This window comes from Rhinoderma darwinii, chromosome 1 (genome assembly GCF_050947455.1).
Source record: "Rhinoderma darwinii isolate aRhiDar2 chromosome 1, aRhiDar2.hap1, whole genome shotgun sequence".
NCBI classification, from domain to species: domain Eukaryota; kingdom Metazoa; phylum Chordata; class Amphibia; order Anura; family Rhinodermatidae; genus Rhinoderma; species Rhinoderma darwinii.
In genome coordinates this window covers 245,528,373-245,540,560 of record NC_134687.1, presented here as the reverse complement: position 1 = coordinate 245,540,560, position 12,188 = coordinate 245,528,373, and positions in this window count along the sequence as shown.

Genomic DNA, 12,188 nt, shown 5'->3' with positions numbered 1-12,188 from the left:
AGTAGAAATGAAAAATTTTCTTTTTTTCCGATAAGATGTAGTTTTAGATCATCATTTTTCATTTTCACAAGGAATGAAGAAAAATCCCCCCAACATTTGTAAAGCAATTTCTCCCGAGTATGGTAATACCCCATATGTTTTTACAAAGCTGCTGTTTACATATATGGGAGGGTAAAGAAGAAAAGGAGTGGTATTTGACTTTTGTAGCGTAGATTTTGCTGGAATGGTTTGCGGACAGCCTGTTGCGCTCGCAGAACACCTGAAAAAAAGTGACCCCATTTTAGAAACTACACCCTAAAGGCATTTATCAAGGGGTGTAGTGAGAATTTAGTTTTTTCAGAAATGAATACTCAGTGGATGATGCAAAGTAAAAATTGCAATTGCAGTATTTCCACTGATATGCCTATTCACCGCACAATATGTTGTTCCCAGCTTGTGCCACTAGAGCATCTTACCCCATAAATTGTAAAGTGGGTTCTCCCAGGTATGGTAATGTCTTACTTAAACTGACGTAAACTGCTGTTTTGGCACACTTTAGGGCTAAGAAGGGAAGGAGTGCCATTTGGAGCATGGATTTTGCTTGATAGTACTTTTGTTTGGAGTTTTACTGGTATTCAGTTTATAATGTGGGGGCATATGTAATCTGTGTGGAGAACATCCGGGCATAATAAGAGGTTATAAAAATTTGGTAAATAATACAATTATCCATAGATGTGTGGTACGCTGTGAAGCAATCAGTTATGCGCAGGCTGGTGTCGCACTGATCAACGGTTTTCTTTCTTATCCCCATTTTGTAACACTCTGCACCTTTTGGGGACTTTTTCTCCTTTGTAGTTTGGGAAATTGGTATAACACAGGCGCCCTCGCTTCCAGCAGATGTGCTATGTCCCTTCCCTTCCTAGTTCCTAAATACCAGGGCCCTGAAACTGAAGGAATGTTTCCCTCCGGCCTGCACATTGGGATGTTTTTTCATCACCGCATTACTAGTGCCATAACTTTTTTTTATTTTTCGGTTGATGGAGCTGTGTTCGGGCTCGTTTTTTGCGAGACAAGCTGTAGATTTTATTAGTACCATTTTGGGACACATACGACTTTTTAATCACTTTTTATTTCAAATTTTGGAATAGGAAATTACCAAAAACAAGCAATTCTGGAAGTATTTTATTGGGTTCTTTTTCGGCATTCACAGGGTGCCATAAATTACATGTTAACTATATTCTCTGGGTCGATACGATAACGGCGATACCAAATTTCTATAGTTTTTTTATGTATTGCAGTTTTTGCACAATAAAATCACTTTAAAAAAAAAAAAAATTCTGTGTCTCCATATTCTAAGACCGATAACTTTTTTTATTTTTGCGTGGACAAAGCTGTGTCAGGGATTATTTTTTGCGGGACGGGTTGTTTTTATTGGTACTATTTTGGAGTAAATGTGACTTTTTGATCACTTATTATAGCATTTTTTGGGAGGAGATGTGACCTAAAAACAAAGATTATGGCGTTGTTTTTCACATGGGTTTTTTTACGGCGTTCACTGTGCGGGATAAATTACATAATAGTTTTATAGTTTGGGTCGTTACGGACACGGCGATACCAATTATGTATACTTGTATTTTTTATGTTTTATCCAATAATAACCGACTTATGGGGAAAAAAGGCAGTTTGGCTTTTTTTTGCTTGAAACTTGTGTTTTGGGTTTTTTTACAACATTTTTATAACTTTTTTTTTCACTTGTCCCACTAGGGGACTTGAGGGCCTGATTCCCTGATCGCTCTTGTAATACACTGCACTACATTCGTAGTGCAGTGTATTAGAGCTGTCAGTTATTCACTGAAAGCAAGCCTATGGGGACCTGCTGGAGGTGGGTCCTCATCGGCTTCCATACAAGGCAGACATGTAGGCCATTATTTGGCCTCTGATTGCCATAGCAACCCAGCGATTGCGTCGCTGGGTTGCCATTCGGATTAAAACCCCTCAGATGCTGTGCTCAATAGAGAGGGTTGATCGGCCGGATCGGAGAATAGCTCCGGTCCTGGCTGTTACAGGAGGGTGCCAGCTGTATAATACAGCTGTCACCCCGCAGTGATGGTGCGGCCTCCGCTTTTGAGCACGCAAGATCACCGCGATGTACTGTGGTATGCGGGAACACCTTCCCGACAGCGCCGTATATATATGGCGGCTGTCGGGAAGGGGTTAAATATTTTGATGGAACAACTAGAAGATCATCTAAGATCCAAAATTTCCAAGAGCCGAGATTTCAGTCTCCATGCCAGTACTTCAGAGGGCAGTGGATTTCATTTCTGATTCATCAGCCGATTCTGTCAGGCTTAATGCTAGAACAGCCACTCTCTCCAATTCTGCTAGAAGATCTATCTGGCTTCGTTCCTGGGCAGAAGACACGGCGTTGAAAATCTAGGATGTGCTCCATAGTCTGTGAGGGCGATAGATTATTCGGCTCTGGGCTAGACGATATCCTGGAGAAGGCCTAGGACAGGAAAAGGGGGTTTCCTTCTGAAACCCGTTTTTTTTCCAGCAAAGAGGGCCCTTTCGGAACCAGAGGAGAAACGCTCAGAAAGTTAAAAAGATAGAGGATAATCCAAGATTTCAAAATCAGAGGCAGAAAAACAGAGGGTTTATGTTTAATGCCAACGCTGGAGATGGCCCCTCCAGAAATACTCAATGACGCCAGAGGGTTTGTGGGGGGCAGATTAAGATTCTTCTCCCATACATGGTCAGGGATTTCTTCAAGTTCATGGATATTGAATATTGTATCTCAGGGTTATCAACTGGAGTTCAGTTCCCTTCCCCCAGAGAATTTTGGCTGAACACAGATATTAACCCCCCTTTTCTCATCATCAGCAGGAGTTGAAGAGAGAAATCGAGATCCTCCTGCTGAAACAGGTGGTGATTCCAGTCCTGACTTCACAGCACAACCAGGGTTAGGGTATGTTCACACGCACTGTTTTCAGATGTAATTCGGGCGTTTTACACCTCGAATTAGGCCTGAAAAAACGGCTCCATTACACCTACAAACATCTGCCCATTGCTTTCATTGGGTTTTACGATGTTCTGTTCCCACGAAGTGTAATTTTACGTGTTGCTGTCAAAAGATGGCGCATAAAAAGACACCCGCGAAAAAGAAGTGCATGTCACTTCTTGAGACGTTTTTGGAGCCGTTTTTGATTGACTCCATTGAAAAACGGCTCCAATAATGTCCGTAAAATACGCCGCGAAAAACGCGAGTAGTTACAAAAACGTCTGAAAATCAGGAGCTGGTTTCAGGCGAAACATGTCGGGGGTCTATATTAATCCTATTTTAGAGCAATTTTAACAGCTGAGCTTTACTATTGACCATAGTTAGTACCTTTACTTAGTGATAGCTGATCTATACTATTGACTACAGCTAGCACTTTTACTCAGTGCTTATGATCTGCATTGCGTTATTCTTATCTCTTGTATGGCATAGGAACTTAGATACTATTACTGGTCGGCACACATTGAAGTTTTAAATTCTATGTTGTTTGTCCTTGATTTAAAAAAGGTATTTATTACAATTTAACTATTGTACTAGGTAGCAAGTACTTGGGAAAAAAACGGGTTTCTATTGCCTCTGGCAATTTTTCTATATATTCAAGATTTTCTTCAGTCAGGTCTCGACTTAGGTTAAAGAACCAGTACCTTCAAAGTCCATACTGCAGCTCTTAGTGCCTTCCTGGATCAGAGGCTAGCAGACCATCCGTGGGTTAAGAGATTCTTCAGAGCAACTTCTCGTATGGTAGCTCCAATTGTTTCCAGAGTCCCTTCTTGGGATCTGAATTTAGTACTAACAGCACTTACCAGACATCCTTTTGAACGAATTCAGGATGCTTCCTTGAAATTCCTAACCCTGAAGACGGTTTTTCTTCTAGCAATAACATCTGCTCGCAGAGTTGGAGAAATACAATCCTTCTCATCCTCTCCTCCCTATTTGAACATCCTGGAAGATAGGATCATTCTAAAGCCCTTGCCATCTTTTCTTCCAAAGGTAGTGTTCAAATTTTATTGTCCGCAAGAGATATCCCTTCTTTTTTTCTGCTCTTCCCCTAAGGGTATGTTCACACGCACTAATTACGGACGTAATTCGGGCGTTTTTGCCCCGAATTACGTCTGAAAAATGCGCCTCGATAGCGCTGACAAACATCTGCCCAATGAAAGCAATGGGCTGACGTTTGTCTGTTCACACGAGGCGTAAAATTCTTTGTGGGGTGGAATAGGAAAAAAACGGTGATTTCCTCAATCTTTCGTTTGTACGGCTTTTTACCGTAAAAATGGCATGTTAACTTTATTCTACCGGTCAATACGATTATGGCAATACCAAATTTATAGACATATATTTAAAAAATTTTTAGGTTTTACTATTTTTACAAGGAAGAAACTAACTGTTAAAAAATAAAATTAGGTTTTATCGCCATAGTCTGAGAGCCATAACTTAGTTGAGCAGTATGAAGGCTTATTTTTTGCAGTACGAGCTGTAGTTTCTATTGGTACCATTTTTGGCTACATGAGACTTTTTTATCACTTTCATTTAATTTTTTTGTGGAATATGAAGTGACTTAAAAAACAGCGATCCTGGCGTTTTAAATTTTTTATTACTGCCGACGTTCACCGCGCTGTTTAATTGTGTTATTATAATATATGCGGGGATACCAATTTTGATTAATTTTTAACATTACATAAATAAATATAGGAAAAGGTTTTTTGTTTTTTTTTTGTACTTTTAATTTTTTCTTACACTGTTTATTAGTCTCCCTAGGAGACATGAACCAGCTATCGTTAGATTGCTTGTACAATACACTGCAATACTAATGTATTGTAGTATATTATAATTTTTACAGGCTCCAGTTGATGGCTGCCGGAGGCAGAGCTTAACAGATGAAGAAAGGCAGTCCTGGGGGCCTTCACTAAGCCCCTGGGCTGTCATAACAACCATTGGCACCCTTCTTTCTAACGTCTTAGATGCTACGATCGTGATTGATCACAGCATTTAAGGGGTTAAATGGCCAGGAACAGCGCGATCGCTGTTGCTGGCCGTTAGTCCCCAGGTGTCAGCTGTAATAAAAAGTTGACACCCGCAGCGTACAGTGCAGGCTCAGCGGGTGAGCCCACTCCATACATCTGTCCCCCCCTCCCCCCGCACGACGACGTGCTATTACGTCATGGTGCGGGGACAGGTTAAATACGGATCAACTAAACGTTTTTCGTGGCTGGTTCGCATCAGCGTGTCCTCAAATTTTCATCCCTTTCCCAGCTTTCTGACCGTTTTAGCACTCGTTTGCCATCCGTTTTCGTGGCCGTTAAAAATAAAAAGATACATATCATTCGTCAGGGTTTGTTTTTGTTCCAACCTCCTGAAAACACCTCAGTGCCACAGTGGCCACTGTAGATAGTGCCATCGAAGCTCCTACTAGCAGCAGAGTCCCTGGCCAGAGCGTTGCCAGGGATTGTGCTCCTAGAGGGAACTTCGGTCGCACTATCTGCAGAGGGCGGGGGTGCTTTCCGCCATGTCAAAGCCCCTAGTATCGCGGTCCATAATAATAGGCTGTTCAAAAAAAAATAGCAGTGCTAGCATTTTTCTTTAAAAACTCAAATTTAATGTATAAACTGAAAAAATGTTTTAGATTTCATTTACTGAACTAATATTTAGTGGCATAACCATTGTTTCTGAGAACTGCTTGACATCTATGTTGCATGGAGTCAACCATTTTGGCTATTCTTCGATTCATTCGAACAGTAGTTCCCGCTTCCTTCCACATCTTTCAGGTTTTGGTTGCCACTTCAAGGCATTTTAGCTTAGCAGACTATAATTTGCTGCACTTCTCTATGTTTTTCCCTCGCCAATCAACTTTTTAATTAAAATCACCAGATTTTGCAACCCCTATCTGCTATTGCAGCAGATCGGCGCTGCAATGTAGATTACAGTAACGTTTTTATTTTTAAAAAAACGAGCATTTTTGGCCAAGTTATGACCATTTTTGTATTTATGCAAATGAGGCTTGCTAAAGTCCAACTGGGCGTGTTTAAAGTAAAAGTCCAACTGGGCGTGTATTATGTGTGTTACATCTGGGCGTGTTTACTTCTTTTACTAGCTGGGCGTTCTGACGAGAAGTATCATCCACTTCTCTTCCGAACGCCCAGCTTCTGGCAGTGCAGACACAGCGTGTTCTCGAGAGATCACGCTGTGTCGTCACTCACTTCCTGCCCCAGGTCCTGCATCGTGTCGGACGAGCGAGGACACATCGGCACCAGAGGCTACAGTTGATTCTGCAGCAGCATCGGCGTTTGCAGGTAAGTCGATGTAGCTACTTACCTGCAAATGCTGATGCTGCTGCAGAATCAACTGTAGCCTCTGGTGCCGATGTGGCCGACACGATGCAGGACCTGGGGCAGGAAGTGAGTGACGTCACAGCGTGATCTCTCGAGAACACGCTGTGTGTCTGCACTGCCAGAAGCTGGGTGTTAACGAACAGAAGTGGATGATGCTGATTCGTCAGCATCATACACTCCCATTCCTAATGCCCAGCTAGTAAAAGAAGTAAAAACGCCCCGATGTACGCACACAATACACGCCCAGTTGTACTTTTACTGTAAACACGCCCAGTTGTACTTTTGCAAGCCTCATTTGCATAAATAAAAAATGGTCATAACTTGGCCAAAAATGCTCGTTTTTTAAAAATAAAAACGTTACTCTTATCTACATTACAGCGCCGATCTGCTGCAATAGCAGATAGGGGTTGCAAAATCTGGTGACAGAGCCTCTTTAAAGTAGGTTTTTCATCAGAATAATGTCTGGAACGACCCATTTTCCCCAGTATTTCAGAAGGAAATGCACTATAACCAACATGTGCAAGATTTGCCACCGTCCTACTTTAAATAAAGGCCAAAATTGACACCTGTTATTCCACAGAATGAATGACGTCACCAATTTAACTCCTCACTGCTATTATTTTGAACAAGACCCTTTCAATGAATGATTCAATTCCTCAGAATGAGCGGCATGTCCTAATTGTTGGGTGTTTTTTTTCTACTACTCTACTACACTTACAAGTAAATTATTTATATGTAGAAATATCACTTCTACCAAAAACATTGATTTATCAGGTTAATTATGTTGGACTGCTATTTTTTTTTTTAACACTACTGTATGTGACAATTGCACAGGGTATCAGCAGTTGAAACGTATATAGCGATCCTGAAGGGGTTAAAAATATTAATAGAATTTTTTTATCCCAATCAATTCTTTATGTAGAAACCTAATTGGCACCACAGTATTTACTCCTCCCCAACACAACTAATATATTCAATACAGTATATGTACCCCAAAATTGTGGCATTTAAAAAGTCCTGCAAAAAACAAGCCCTCAAGTCATTATGTTGACAGAAAAGTAAAGGTATCTTCACACGGCTTATTTTCGGCAGTTTTTCGGGCTGTAAACGGCCGAAAAGTCGGAAGCAGAACGCCTCCAAACATCTGCCCATTGATTTCAATAGAAAAAACGTCGGGGGCGTTTCGGACGGGGCGTTTTTTTTTACCTGGCCGTTTTTCAAAACGGCCGTGTTAAAAAATGCCCGCGATAAAGAGGTGCTGGTCACTTGAGCCGTTTTTGGAGAAGTTTTTCATTGACTCAATACAAAAACAGCTGTAAAAAAAACGCTGCGGAAAACGCAAATTTAAAAAATCAGGAGCTGTTTTCACTTGAAAACCGATCCGTATTTTCAGAAGTTTTTTTTCTAAGCGTGTGAACATACCCTAAAACATATGGCTCTTTGAATGTGACGATGGATAAACCAAAAATCACAGCATTCTGAAGGAAAAATAGGCCGTGTCCTTAAGGAATTAAAAAAATAATTTTATGTTCAACATGCTTTTATATGGACATCTGATGTTGCATCAAAATGTCACTTTCCGTACGGTGGAGTAATGGTATAAAGAAAAGGGTGTTGTTCAGTTTCTGTGTGTATTTTTCAATGAAAATCCGAATTGGTTACAAAAAGTCGCCCCCCCCCACACACTTCCTCCTTGTTAATACTTGTAGGCCTTATTCATATGTGTGTATTTTGCATTAGTATTCGTACTGGAGTGAGGTCCAAAACATGGAGTAGGTACAAATCTTTCAATTAGCCTTTTTTTTATTTTTTTATTTTTTTATTTTTTTTTTATGCTGCATTTCTGTTATTGGCTTACAAATACTCTAGCAAAATACAATCATTTAAAAGTGGCCTTGCGATTTTTAACAAAACAAGTGCTACTTCCAGGTAGACTGGAAGTACATGCCTTTAGTTGATCTCAACTGATAAAGAAATCACGCATGCCACTAGAGCGCCTGAATGCAAGGTATGCTCACATCATTACAATCGGGCCATGTTAAGACAACAGTAAGGGTATGTTCACACGGCTTAGCAAAATACGTCTGAAAATACGGAGCTGTTTTCAGGCGAAAACAGCTCCTGATTTTCAGACGTTTTTGTAGTAACTCGTGTTTTTCGCGGCGTATTTTACGGACGTTATTGGAGCTGTTTCTCAATGAAGTCAATGAAAAACTGCTCCAAAAACGTCCCAAGAAGTGACATGCACTTCATTTTCGCGGGCGTCTTTTTACACGCCGTCTTTTGACAGCGACGCGTAAAATAAGACCTCGTGGGAACAGAACACCATAAAACCCATTGAAATCAATGGGCAGATGTTTGTAGGCGTAATGGAGCCATTTTTACAGGCGTAATTCGAGGCGTAAAACGCCCGAATTACGTCTGAAAACAGTGCGTGTGAACATACCCTAAGGCTTACGCTCACATTGTGCCTTTTTTTTTTTTTCTTCTTTCTTCTTTTTTATTTTTTGAATTTCACTCTTTATTCAAAATTTTGTAAAACATGAAATACAATGCCAACAATGAGGCCAACATAGCTGTACAAAAATGTCACAGGATATTATGCATTACATTGTTGACATATTCACCTAATAACATACCACTTTAGAAAAGTTACAACTTATGAACCAAACAAACAGTATTCCAGGAGACAATCATATATTTTCTAAGTCATTGGTATCAGAGATCACAGATCGATTATTTTCAAACATCTTCAAGGTTTAGGGTTGAGCTTCCATAAACATCCTAGTGAGGGAGAGTCCCGGAGTTCAAATATTCACACCATATAGACCATTTATCAGTGAACTTTTCAACCTGGTTGAGTCGTACCGCCACCATCCTCTCCATGACATAATCAAATTTAACCATGTTTACCAATTCTGCCATCGTTAAGGGAGCCGAGGACTTCCATGACCTAGCAATTATCAACCTAGCAGCTAGGATAATATGACCTACTACATGTCTGAATTGTGCAGGGATATCCGACAATCCTATAAAACATAATGCTAAGGCAGGGGAGGGAGATATCGGAGTAGCCAGTATCGAGCTAATAAGGGCAAACACCACCTTCCAGAATATAAACACTAAGGGACATTGCCACCACACATGCATATAGTTCCCCGAAAAACCGCATTTCCGCCAACACAGAGGGGAGTACTGAGTGTTAAATTTGGCTATCTGGGAGGGGGTTCTATACCAGCGTAAGAGAATTTTATGTGCAGTTTCCCAATGACTAGCTCCCCTGGAAATCTTTCTAACCCAATGAATAGCCGTATACCAATCTTTGAGCGGGACCTCTTGTTCTAAGTCCGCTTCCCATTTCAGGAAATAGCCGGGTTTTGATGCGGACACTGTGCTACTGAACCCAGAATAAAAGAACGATATGCCCCTAAGTTTCTGGTTCTCATTTGTAAAGAATCTATATGCAGTAGCTGGAAAACAGGGCGCGTCTAATGTTAGAGAGTGTAAAGCATGACGGAGTTGTAAATATTTATAAAAGTCCCTCTGGGGGATTCCATACTTGAGGACCATTTGTTGGAACGACAATAGAATGGCGGAATCATACATGGAACCTATAGTGTTCACCCCAGCTAGCATCCAGTTTTCGACATGAAGGTCCGGCACTAACGAGGTGATATATCCCAGCGGTAATAATTTCAAAGCCACGCATTCTGATATAGGTGTGGAAGCCACTAAAAATTGCCATGAAGATAAGGATGTAGTGATCGAGGAAAGGCGAACCAACGGCATCCACCTGGAGGGTTTACCCACATACAGCAAGGAACTCAATTGTTGAGCTGCAGCAACCCGCTCTAGCTCCACCCATCTAAGATCTGTATTCCCCTTCCACCAGTGTTTAAGATGGGACAGAACTGTTGCATGGTAGTATTTTTTAACATCCGGGACTCCCATACCTCCACTAGAACAGTGCCTAGTCATAGTGGAAACACGGATTCTAGGTTTCCGGCCTGACCAAATAAAGTTAGTGATAATTCTCTGTAAATTCGCGAGATAGTTACTAGGCACAGAAATAACTACAGTACGAAAAAGATACAACACAATTGGTAACACCATCATTTTCACCACCGCCACCCTCCCCGCCCATGATATCATTGGCTTTGAAAACCCCTCTAACATTTTAGATATTTTAGACAACAAAGGCATATAATTTTTTGAGAAAAGTGCGGAACTGGGGCTAGTGATATACACCTCCAAGTACCTAATACTGCCCTCCTGCCATTTATATGGATATTGTGATGTCAGCCTATTTTTAGTTTGAGAGTCAACCCCCAGGTTCAGTATCTGTGACTTCGAAGCATTAACCGAATAGTAAGAAACTTTTCCAAACTCCGCTAGAGAATGTTGTAACGCGGGCAATGACTTACAAGGGTCAGTCATAGCTATGAGAACATCATCTGCATAGAGGCCTATCTTATGTTCCGCAGATCCTACTTTAATACCCTTTATGTTAGAATTGGTCCTAATTACTTCTGCCAACGGCTCCATCACCAAAGCAAAAATGAGGGGGGACAGAGGACACCCCTGCCGTGTACCGTTACTGATTGTGAGGGGGTCAGAAAGAAAGCCAGAGGTTAAAACCCTAGCCGAAGGACTAGAGTACAATGCCGATATTGCGGAACCAATATTACCCGTCAGTCCAAAACGCGACAAAATGTGAGACAGATAGCTCCAATTTACCCTATCGAACGCCTTCTCCGCATCCAAGGTTAATAACAGAGAAGGCGTTCGGGAGGCCTCCACCCACTGCACAAGATCAATAAACCTCCTCGTCCCATCCGGAGCCTGCCGCCCGGACACAAATCCCACCTGATCAGATTTAACCAAGTTTGGAATTATATTGTATAATCTATTGGACAGGATTTTCGCATAAATTTTTATATCCGAATTTAGTAGTGATATTGGGCGAAAATTTGCTGGGTCAGTGGGTTCTTTCCCCGGTTTAGGGAGAGTAACTATAGTGGCAGAAAGCATTTCAGCAGGAAATGCGCCCTCGGAAACCGCTTTATTAAACACTGCTAATAAATGTGGGGCTAGAATAGAGGTGTAACACTTATAGTAATTATTAGTGAATCCGTCCGGACCCGGTGCTTTAAAGGGTTTTAGAGCAGAAATAGCTTGGGTTATCTCTTCCAGAGTAAAAGGTTCAGACAAGGCCTTCAACTGATTCTCCGAAATTTTCGGGAGAGACACCGAGTCCAGAAACTCATCAATTTCAGAAGTCGATGGTTGAAATGTCGCAGGATTATCTTTTAGGTTGTAGAGAGAGCTATAATATTTCCTAAATCGCTCAGCGATTCCTCTAGGGTCAATGATTTTATTACCCTTATCATCCATCAAAAAGGCTATACGTGTACGCAATGCTGTCTGCTTCAATTTCTTCGCTAATAACGCCCCCGCTCTATTATTATGGACATATGTTTGTACCTGCATCCTTTTAAGAAAGATATCATATTGTGACGCTAATAACACCTGTAATGACAATCGTAAAGCTCGTAATTCAGAAGCCACACCAGGGGAAGGATTAGATTTATTTCTATTTTCTAGATCCGCAATTTTAAGTGAAGTTGCGACAACCTCCGCCTCCCTCTTCCGTTTAACCCTAGAACAGGCCTTAATAATTAATCCTCTCATAAAGGCCTTATGAGCATTCCATACAGTGTGAGGACAGGAAACCGAGTTCATATTGACGGAAAAATAGTGAGACAATTCTGATTTCAAATACTCTGTATACTCAGGGTGATGCAGAATAAAATCATTCAGTTTCC